This window comes from Sinohyriopsis cumingii, chromosome 6, assembly GCF_028554795.1.
Source record: "Sinohyriopsis cumingii isolate HCF-2022 chromosome 6, ASM2855479v2, whole genome shotgun sequence".
NCBI classification, from domain to species: Eukaryota; Metazoa; Mollusca; class Bivalvia; order Unionida; family Unionidae; genus Sinohyriopsis; species Sinohyriopsis cumingii.
Window position 1 is genome coordinate 122531771 of NC_142966.1, and position 9583 is coordinate 122541353.

The following is a 9583-nucleotide window of genomic DNA, read 5'->3' on the forward strand; positions in this document are numbered from 1 at the left end:
ACACCCTTTTTATTCTTCATTGCATCATTGAAATGTTTTATTTGACGCGCCGTCAACGATATCTTATGATTACCACCTGCCATCTGTGACGGCTTTAACGTTATTGTGGTTCCACATTGTTTAGCGGACTTTGATCGTAATTTCTTGACTTGACCATCGGTCAACTCTACACCGACAACACTATACGACATTTTTATTGTAAAAGCGTTTATGTTTTCAATTACATGTTTTCCACTGGTGCATCAACGATTCTCATTCGTCCACCAACACCTTCCAACAGCATTGATTTATCGCTGAGAATGACAGCAACCGCTCTATAATCAACACCACCCGGGGCTATACGAGCTCGGAAGTGTATATCAACGACGGACTGTCTCGTTAAATCAAGATGTTCCAGCGAAAAGTAATAAATCGGATACAGGTTTTTAAAATCAAGTTGTGATATTTGCAAACCGGTGTCAACGTTTTGATCACGACCCATATATGACAGCATCCGATGATACACGCAAGCAATATGGTTGTTGTCGTAATTAAGCTGTATATCCTCGGATGGTTCCTGTTGTCCGTTTATTCTCAGCGAAACCTCCCTGACTCCTAATCGATCAAATATCATATGGCTGCGTTCTTGATTACCCAATCGATCCCTATTCTGTAGCGCTATAAATATATGACGCGGGGCTGAAACGCCTTGTTTTGATGCCAGGTGCCATGTAAATGTATCAGCGACATTATCCTCTTTAGCATCAGTTGTTACCGCTAGCCAACTCAACAACGATTTCCCTCCCTGTTCCATAAATGATAACAATCGTGCTTCCGTGGTAACTGATGGAGTCAACACCGGCATCCACAATGCTATTTTAGTTAAAACGACTTTACCGGCAGCGACACCAGCAGCACGCCATATTGCATTGTTATCATCGCCCCTTCGCGTTAGCGCGATTGTATGCTTAGCCCCATAGATAACTTTTCTGACATTTCTACAAAATCCGAATATGTGATGGAGTGGAATCGCGCATGAAAACTGTCGGTGTTGTCCTTGTAATGTTGCTACTCGTGTTGCAAACCCTAGATTAAAATTATCGTTAGTACTTTTTATAACAGTGAAATCAGCGTCTGGTTTTGTTCTGCGGTCTGGATGGGCTGCTTCAGCCTGTGGGTCAACTGCGTTATCTCTTCCCGTCAGCACGTTAATGTAATGAATATGATCAGCGTTATTAGTGGTATCCTTTGCGAACATCATAGATGGGCCCGCCGATCTTGTATAATCATCAGAATATCTTGCTAGCCCGATTATCGTCGTTGCAACATCAACCTCGCGTTCTATTGATTCAATTTCTCGCCCGTCAATAAGATATCTGGCACTCTCAAATAACGCCATGATACCGTTGTTGACGAAGCCAACTCGAACACGACCGTCATTTGCGTATGGTGCATTATCGGCAGCATTTGTTACAAGTTCTCCCTCAATTTCGATAAACGCTTCACACGGCAAAAAGTATTTACTGGTATCTTGGACTTGAAGTTCAATTCGCGATCGTAGGTCGGCTTGTGGTGGTTGATAGGAATAAAATTGATAATCACGGACAGAATCATCCCTGCGCACTGGGGCGTCCATATCAAACGCGGGATCAGCGGTTCGCGCAAACATTTTATTATTTATCATGTTGATGTTTTCAATTGCAATTCATCAACGTCGTTTTCGTCGTAAATTCTTTAAGCCACTTCCCGCTATCGCGTTCATGAGCGCGTTGGTTGTTGCATCGGTGGATGGCTTTGCCAGAGCCGCCAACGACTCTAGTTTTTCTTCCACGGCGTTATTTATTACTTTACTGACATTTGCAGGCATCACTGTCGTTGATGGCATCACCGGTGGTTTCTGTTTTCTTTTTCTCACCAACGACATTAGTTTATCTCGTGCTGCAGAAAACGCCCTTCCGGCAACATCTCCAATAGCACTAATACCCCTATCACGAATAACATCAATAGCCTTCATTCCTAATTGTTTAGCTAACGGCGCCACTTTTGGAGCCATTCTTGTAAATAACCCCGCAATGGTGCTACCGAGACCGTCTCCGTACCACGCGCGGTATACAGGCAATCGTGAGTTTACCACGTAGACGCTGACTGGTTTATCATGGTTGTAGTGTATGATCATTTTATTATAAAACACCAGTGTTTTCCAATTAGTAATTGATCACCACCCCCCCACCACCGAATTATAAATTTTGTCAAAAATATCGATTTTCTCTAAATGATTTCCTGGGGTTTTCATCGGCGGTAAAAATCCGCGGTTTTTGTCAATTTTTGTCGTTTTTTGTCGTTTTTTGTCAGTTTTTTGTCGTCTTTGGTCAGTTTTTGTCAGTTTTTGGTAAAAAATATCGATTTTCTCTAAATGATTTCCTGGGGTTTTCACCCGTGAAAACTGACAAAAAACTACCAAAAACTGACAAAAAACGACCAAAAACTGACAAAAAACGACAATTTTATAATTTTTTTAATCATCCACTAACTCGTCAATGAGTTCTCGATATACATTAATGTCCATGATACCACCGGCAAATAACCGCCTGCAAATATCAGCGGCCTCATTGATTATTTCCGGAGAGTTATTTCCGGCTCGTTTTCCTCCGATTAGTACTTCCAGCCGTGATATATCACTGAGAACATTACCAGGACAAGTAACGTCTTTACCAACAGAGTATCCTTTTCCTTTTTTTGGTTTCCTACTTTTAACCTTATCGAGGAATGCGTCGTAAATGGGATCACCACGACGTGATAATTCGTCTTTATATCTACTTGCTAAATACACTATTCTTGTCCATTTTTCCACCGAATTTACATTTTTCTCGTAGCCGCTATTGATATGCTCATCTCGTGTGCCCTTAGCAAAATTTGTAACAGTAAAATTAACTAATTCTTCATCGTCAAGATTTCTGATTGTGTCTATTGTGCTCTTTTTAAGTACATTACGGGGTATATTCCCCTCTTTCTGTATTTCTTCCGGTATTTCTTCTTCTGGTTCTCTTGCGGTGGCGCCTAGTTCTTCTTCATCGGCCATTGTAACATAAGGTTCTTGTGGGTCCGTTATAGCGAGTGGTGGCGGCCTCTCCCTCCGTTGGTGTGTTGTAGCAACCGCTATTTTCGCAGGAAGTGTTTCCAGAGACTCTTTTGTTTGCTCGGTCTGAGCCGCTATCTTTTCAAGCGCACCGAGGACGGGCACAGTTGCACTCGTTATCGGAGCAAAGAGTTGTTCACTTCCAACAGCAAAATCAGTTTGTAGTTGTTGCCGCGTTTGAAGTTGTTTTCGGACCCTGTCTCGTAACGGTATGAACTTTTTAAGCGCTGCTAGCCGCTCTCTGGCTAGCCGAGTAGTAAGTGATTCGCCTACCATTATTGCAAATTGCTCCGCAATTTCTAATTTCCCTGTGGCAGCGTCAGACGCACATTACCACGACCTATCGGGGAAAAAAAAAATGTATACAACGTAAAAATTCACTTCCGTACGCTACATGCCATTAAATTGGGGGCTCCACGGAGTTTTCGTCTATAATCTTTCTAATGTTTTTGATCTTACTAGAAATCTCCCGGGGTCGTTCATAAACACGTCCGAGTTTTTTTCGTACTGTCTCAACGGCAGTGAATAGTCCAATGAATGCATTTACGTCATTGTGGTACAGGTTTTCATTAATCGTATGTTGTAATCGTTTTATAAAAGCGTACTCGCGGGCCAGAGTAAAACGCCCCCGTTTCGATTGTTCGTTAATAATTTCATAATCGGATAATATTCTTTCGCTGTTGAGACCATCAGATAATTCAATTCCTTGATTTTTTAATTTTGAAATCTCGGTTAATATATTATTGATGTCTTCGATATTCATATTCTTATAAAACATCTTATTTCTAAATAAAAAAAAATTATTTTACAAAATGAACCCTGCGTATCAATCCCGAGGTGTGTTATCTAGTATGAAGTTGAAACAGACAATTCGTCATGGTGACCTTGTCACGGTGACCTTATAATCGGAGGATTTGTTTATATACGAAAATCGAATTCTGTGACCCGTCTTTTTTGAGATCGCTGTTTGATATACTCGTTCTGCAACAAATCGTACTGAGGCCCTACAAATGTCGAAATATTTTCCTGCCTCATTCATCGACTGAAATATTTTTTCCTCGTGCGTTGATGTATCAAACGATTTGACCCCCCTTGCTTGCTTTGAAAACTTACCAGTTTGGCCTTTTTTATTATTTTGACTCTGAGAGATGGCTTGCAGATTACACAGTCTGTTATTTTGAGGACATCCGTCAATGTGATCAATAACAAGACCGTCGTTGATCAATCCGTTAAACGCTTCATATACCACCCTGTGAACAAGATAAATTTCCCCCCCGGCACCAAACACCAAATACCCGTGATTATTTACGGTACCAACCGGCTTCTTCAGTCTACGATGTCTAACAACGCCGTCACGAGATGCTTCATAATTAACGAGCACAGGGTGAGGTCTGAACTCTTGGTTCATTTGTATAATAATACTACTTGTCTAATTCATTATTTGGTTTAATTATAAACCTTTCAATGTAGTCCTGAGGAGTTTTGATGATTTTGTCCTTGACGGAGTCAAGGACGGAGTCAATGACGGCGTTTTTTATTCGCTTGTCATAATAGCGTTTTAGTTCCCTGTATCGCTTTCCGCCACAATTGATACACAACTGTGATTTTCCTCTTACACCAACGTGGCAAACCAAGCACGGGAGGGGGCCAAGAGAACCATTACGAACGCTTTGTAAATGATACCCGCAGAATTCGCCTCTACATGATTTATTGCACGGGGTTGTCGACCCAATCATCAACCATTTGCAGTGATTCATTATACTATATTCTTTTATTTAAATACTTGTTTTAATTATATGGAGGAGTTCGAGAGATTAGCAGCAATTAAGCCCTGGAAAAATATTAGGTTTAATCTCGATAGAGTCCTCAAGGACGCACCAAAAGCGTTAATAAACGATAGAACCCTGTTGAATAAAATACGCGATTGTATCAATGAATTCAAGCGTGATGGTGCATCTCATAGTTGGTCAACATTTCGAATTGATGGTGTTGTTGATGCTACCATGAACGACAACCGCGCAGCAACGATAATATCACAACTTGACGGTAAAAAGTATTTCTTCAGAGTAAAATTCATTGTCCGGGTGGAATCAGGTAATTGGATCATACGTGATAAATTTGAACCGGTTCTCAGCGACAAGAAAACAGTCATTGTTAGCCGCGACTCCAAGCCGGGGTTGTTAACCAGAATTGACAGACCATACTATGAACGAGCGTATCCTGAAACAGCAGTTGTTTATGGAATATACCCGTTAAATAAGAAACCTGATATCGGAAAACTAGCGCCGATGAAACAGTCAACGGGGATAAATTGTGTAGCAGAACGAGTAATAGAGCATTTTACAAATGCGTGTCGAGGAAATAAACTGACCGATTTACGACGTAGCAAAATAAACCAATGGGAGGAGACAGTGCGCGAGCGAGGAGCAACCATCAGCGACATAGCGAAATTAGAAACGTCGTTGAGATTTCCAATAACCGTTACAACAATAACCGGTGAAGTATTATATGAATCAAAGTATAAATCAAAGGGAGCCCCAATCAAAATTATTGATCATAACGAACACGCGTGGACGCCCGCGGTCACAATATTTCCACGGGATAGAACAGTAAAGTATATCCCGGGGGAATTCCTGGGAGAGGATGGTTTTCTCGCGGAGAGGAAACTATTTGATGCTATTGCTTGTTTGTGTAAAAACGACCCTGTGTCAGTGTGGTTACTTCGCAGCGCTGAAAACGATGCGGATACCTTTGATCAGTTTGTAAGACCAAACGGTGAATTATATCGCACTGAAGCGTTTCACAACAAAATGAAAAAAACCGCCATGGAATTTGAAGAGCATGATGAACAACTGCTAACAAATTGTTTTACGATTCCATCGGTTGCGACTCATGTTGCAGCAAGGAAAAATGCGTGGAGACCAACGCGCAAGGAATTTCTACCGGATGTACAATTCAGTTGTTTGGAATACTATCACGGTGGACTATGGAACACTGAATACAACCGCGACGCTATGATTTCCGTTGATATGGTTGCCTGTTATCCAGCGAGTTTTCTCGGGTATGGATCCGCCGCTGAGTACTTTAAACGATTTGGACACCCCAGACATGAAATGACTCGTGTTGCTATTAATGGACCACTGCCTGATTTTGATTTAACCGGATTCGCTCGCATAGTATCATTTGAATTCGCGGCAGGACTTCATCGCTGTTGCTATATTTGGATTGGTAGACACATGATTGAAAAGAAGTGGCTGCCAATAGCGCTGCTACGGTATATGATTGATTGTAGCATGCTTGTATCGTTGATTGTCAGTGACGCGATTATATCATACCGGGCGCAGACTGAAGTCTGGTTACCAGAACCAGAGCGTCTAGATAGCATAATTGACGAATCCAGAAAACACATTGATGCCGACGAGGAATATATCATCGAATGGTCCAAAAAGATATTCAACCAACGAAACCGCGAGGCAAAAGATCTCGGTAGAAGAATAATTGGTAAGTTCACACAAGGTGGAAAAAACTGCGACTACAAACGATATTGCTCACGGCTGATTATAGATGACGCAGAATATGATTTCGTAATCAAGGACGCAGTGGCAAAAAATAGATACGTGAACTGCAAAACAGCTTTCTTGTCCAATGGAACAAGGTTGGGTACAGTTGTTACCTACAGCGATGGAGACAGCCCGGCATATCCACATTTGAGGGCGTCTATGCTGGGTTACGCCGCTATCAATTTATTCTCGATGATAAATAGATTTCCCGACACCGCGGTTAGAGTTGCGATTGATTCATTTTACATAGACGTAAAGTATAAGGGAAACATAGCCGAGTTTACTAGTCCGGACGAGAGTTGGGGTATATGGAGAATTAAAAATGAAATACGACGCGATTATTCCCCGTCAGCAGATGTCCCCGTTGAAAATAATTACTTACGCGGTGATAATCTATCAGAATGGTCTAATGCACCACCGTGTTCTGATCCAATTTGTAGATATAAAACAGTTTATTTAAGCGGCTGTGGCGGGTCAGGAAAGACGACTCGGGCAATTGAATTATTTCGAACGCGGGCAAGTATAATCGTGCTTACACCGACCCATAGACTAGCGCGAGAGATAAAACAACGAAATGTTGACGCCGTTACTTATCACAGCTTTTTTCGATACAGCGGCGGTGAGTGGACTCCTGATCGAATGGGGGAAAAATTTATTCCTGAGGTTATCATCTGGGATGAGATATGTACTGTTTCGTTAGATGTTTTACAAATGTTTCTTGAGTGGTTGCTGCGCGCGAATACAGCGGTGATAATGTGCGGAGATCATGGCCAACCACCACCATTTGTCGGCGAGGGTCCACATGATTGGTTAAAGGGTTTTGTGGACTATTATGAAGAAACCGATACTGATTACCGAGCACTTGATGAACAACTGCGCGAGGTTAAAAAATTAATCAGATTACAGCCGGATAGAGTTCAATGTGAAATAATCCGCGAGGTGATTCCCGAAACGCCGTTAAATGAATTCTGGGAAACATGGAGACCAAACGATTTGATTGTAGCGAGTAGAAAGATAGTCAGAGACACACTTCAGCGGAAGTTGTTTGCGTTGCATAAGGAAAAGTTTCCAACGCGTCCAGTGCCGTTGTGTTATAGACCCGCTGACACACGGCGGCAGAACATTGAAGTTGAAATCCCGGGCCCGACAGCGACAGGGACAAAAAAACAAATTCTTGTGCTGAATGATATTGTGCTCGTTGATATCAGCGTCGTCGAGGACGCGCTACGTGCTGATAAATCCCCGTGGACGCTAGGATACGCAACGACAATACATTCCTCGCAGGGATTGACTATCACGGATACAATTGTTTGGATGGTTGATAATCGCATCGAATGGTCAAATCTAGTCTATCTTGCAGTGTCCAGAGTACGGAGAATGAATCAGCTTCGAAGAATTGTTATTGACGAAGCCAGTGACAACGATGACATTATTGATGCTAGCGTCATTGATAGAAAACTCTCGGGTTACCGCCAACAGGATAAAAAAAACAGCGGCGTTTTGATATTGATGCCGAATTAATAATTGCGTTACGACAACAACAGAATAATCACTGCGCGAGTTGCAATTGTGTAATGCGCTGGCGTTATTCGGATAAAGACGCTCGCCAATTTACCGTGGACAGGATCGATAACAGTCTCGGTCATGTCAAAAACAATGTGAGGTTGACCTGTCTTGAGTGCAATAGACGTAACGGCGCTAGTTAAGACCACGCGGGGGCAATTGAGTATCGTCAGGTATCACTTGTAGTTGCTCGCGAGTAAATCCGCGCTGTGGGGCAGTTGAATCCAGTCTATAGATCGGTGGTCTACCAGTTGATCGTGTTATCGTTGATATGTTATGCGTGGTAACACTCCAAATAGGATCAGTAGCTCTTTTTTTACCGCCTTCAAGCTCTCCTGGTTCATACAGATATCTAACAGTGACATCGCCGAGAATCGGCTTGGAAACGCTATCTATTTTTGATCTTCCGGGTATATACTTTTTTTTAATCGCGTCGCTGGGCTTCATGTTGATTGCTCGGGTAATCTCGTTATTTAACGCTGCAATTACGCCTGGTAATCTTTTAACCCATTCACGAGATCGTTTTTCCTGGATGAATTCTTTCGCGTATTGATATCCAAATAACCGTTCAGCAAGAGTCCGATTGAATCGTTCAACAATTGCCTGATCACGATGTAGCGCAGTATGACCTCGTCGTATCGCGACGCTATGATGTTTCAGCGTTGATAAAACAGCGCCGCGAAATTCATTGCCAGGATCAACTTGTAATAGATTTGGCCAGCGCAGAGGACCCCTTCGGTAAATCCGCTCAAACGCATCGGCTACTTCAGTTGCTGACTTTGTTTTTAACGGCTCCGCTTGTTTGTATCGACTCGCAACATCAACTACGGTTAGCGCGTATTTGTAACCGTTGTCATGCGGCAGAAATAGTATATCAGCCTGATGAACTTCATTAGGTACGCTGACATCAAAGCGCGAAAAGTTGATTTGTTTAGGCGGTGGTAGATAAATTTGCCATATAGCCTGTTTGGATAACCAATTAGCCGCAACGGCCTTTGTTACCTTTGCAGCGCTTGCGAGTTTATCAATTGCGACCTTTCCTTTCCAGTATCCTCTCGGAGAATAATAGATGGATTCCATGTTGTTATTATAAACGCTAGCGTTTTCAATTACCAGCGCGAGAAGCTCCGCTTCCAATCATTAATTTACCTTTCATAGCCGATTTTACCAACCATGAAGCCAATTTTTCTTTGAATGATTTATCAGGAATAGCATTTAACGCGTGAATTAATTTTACATCCGCGATATGACGCTGTTGCAGATCGCTACTTTTGTAGTAAGCAACATCATGAGCATGACACGCCTTATCGATAGCGTTTATTGGATACTCACCGGGTTTGGGCTG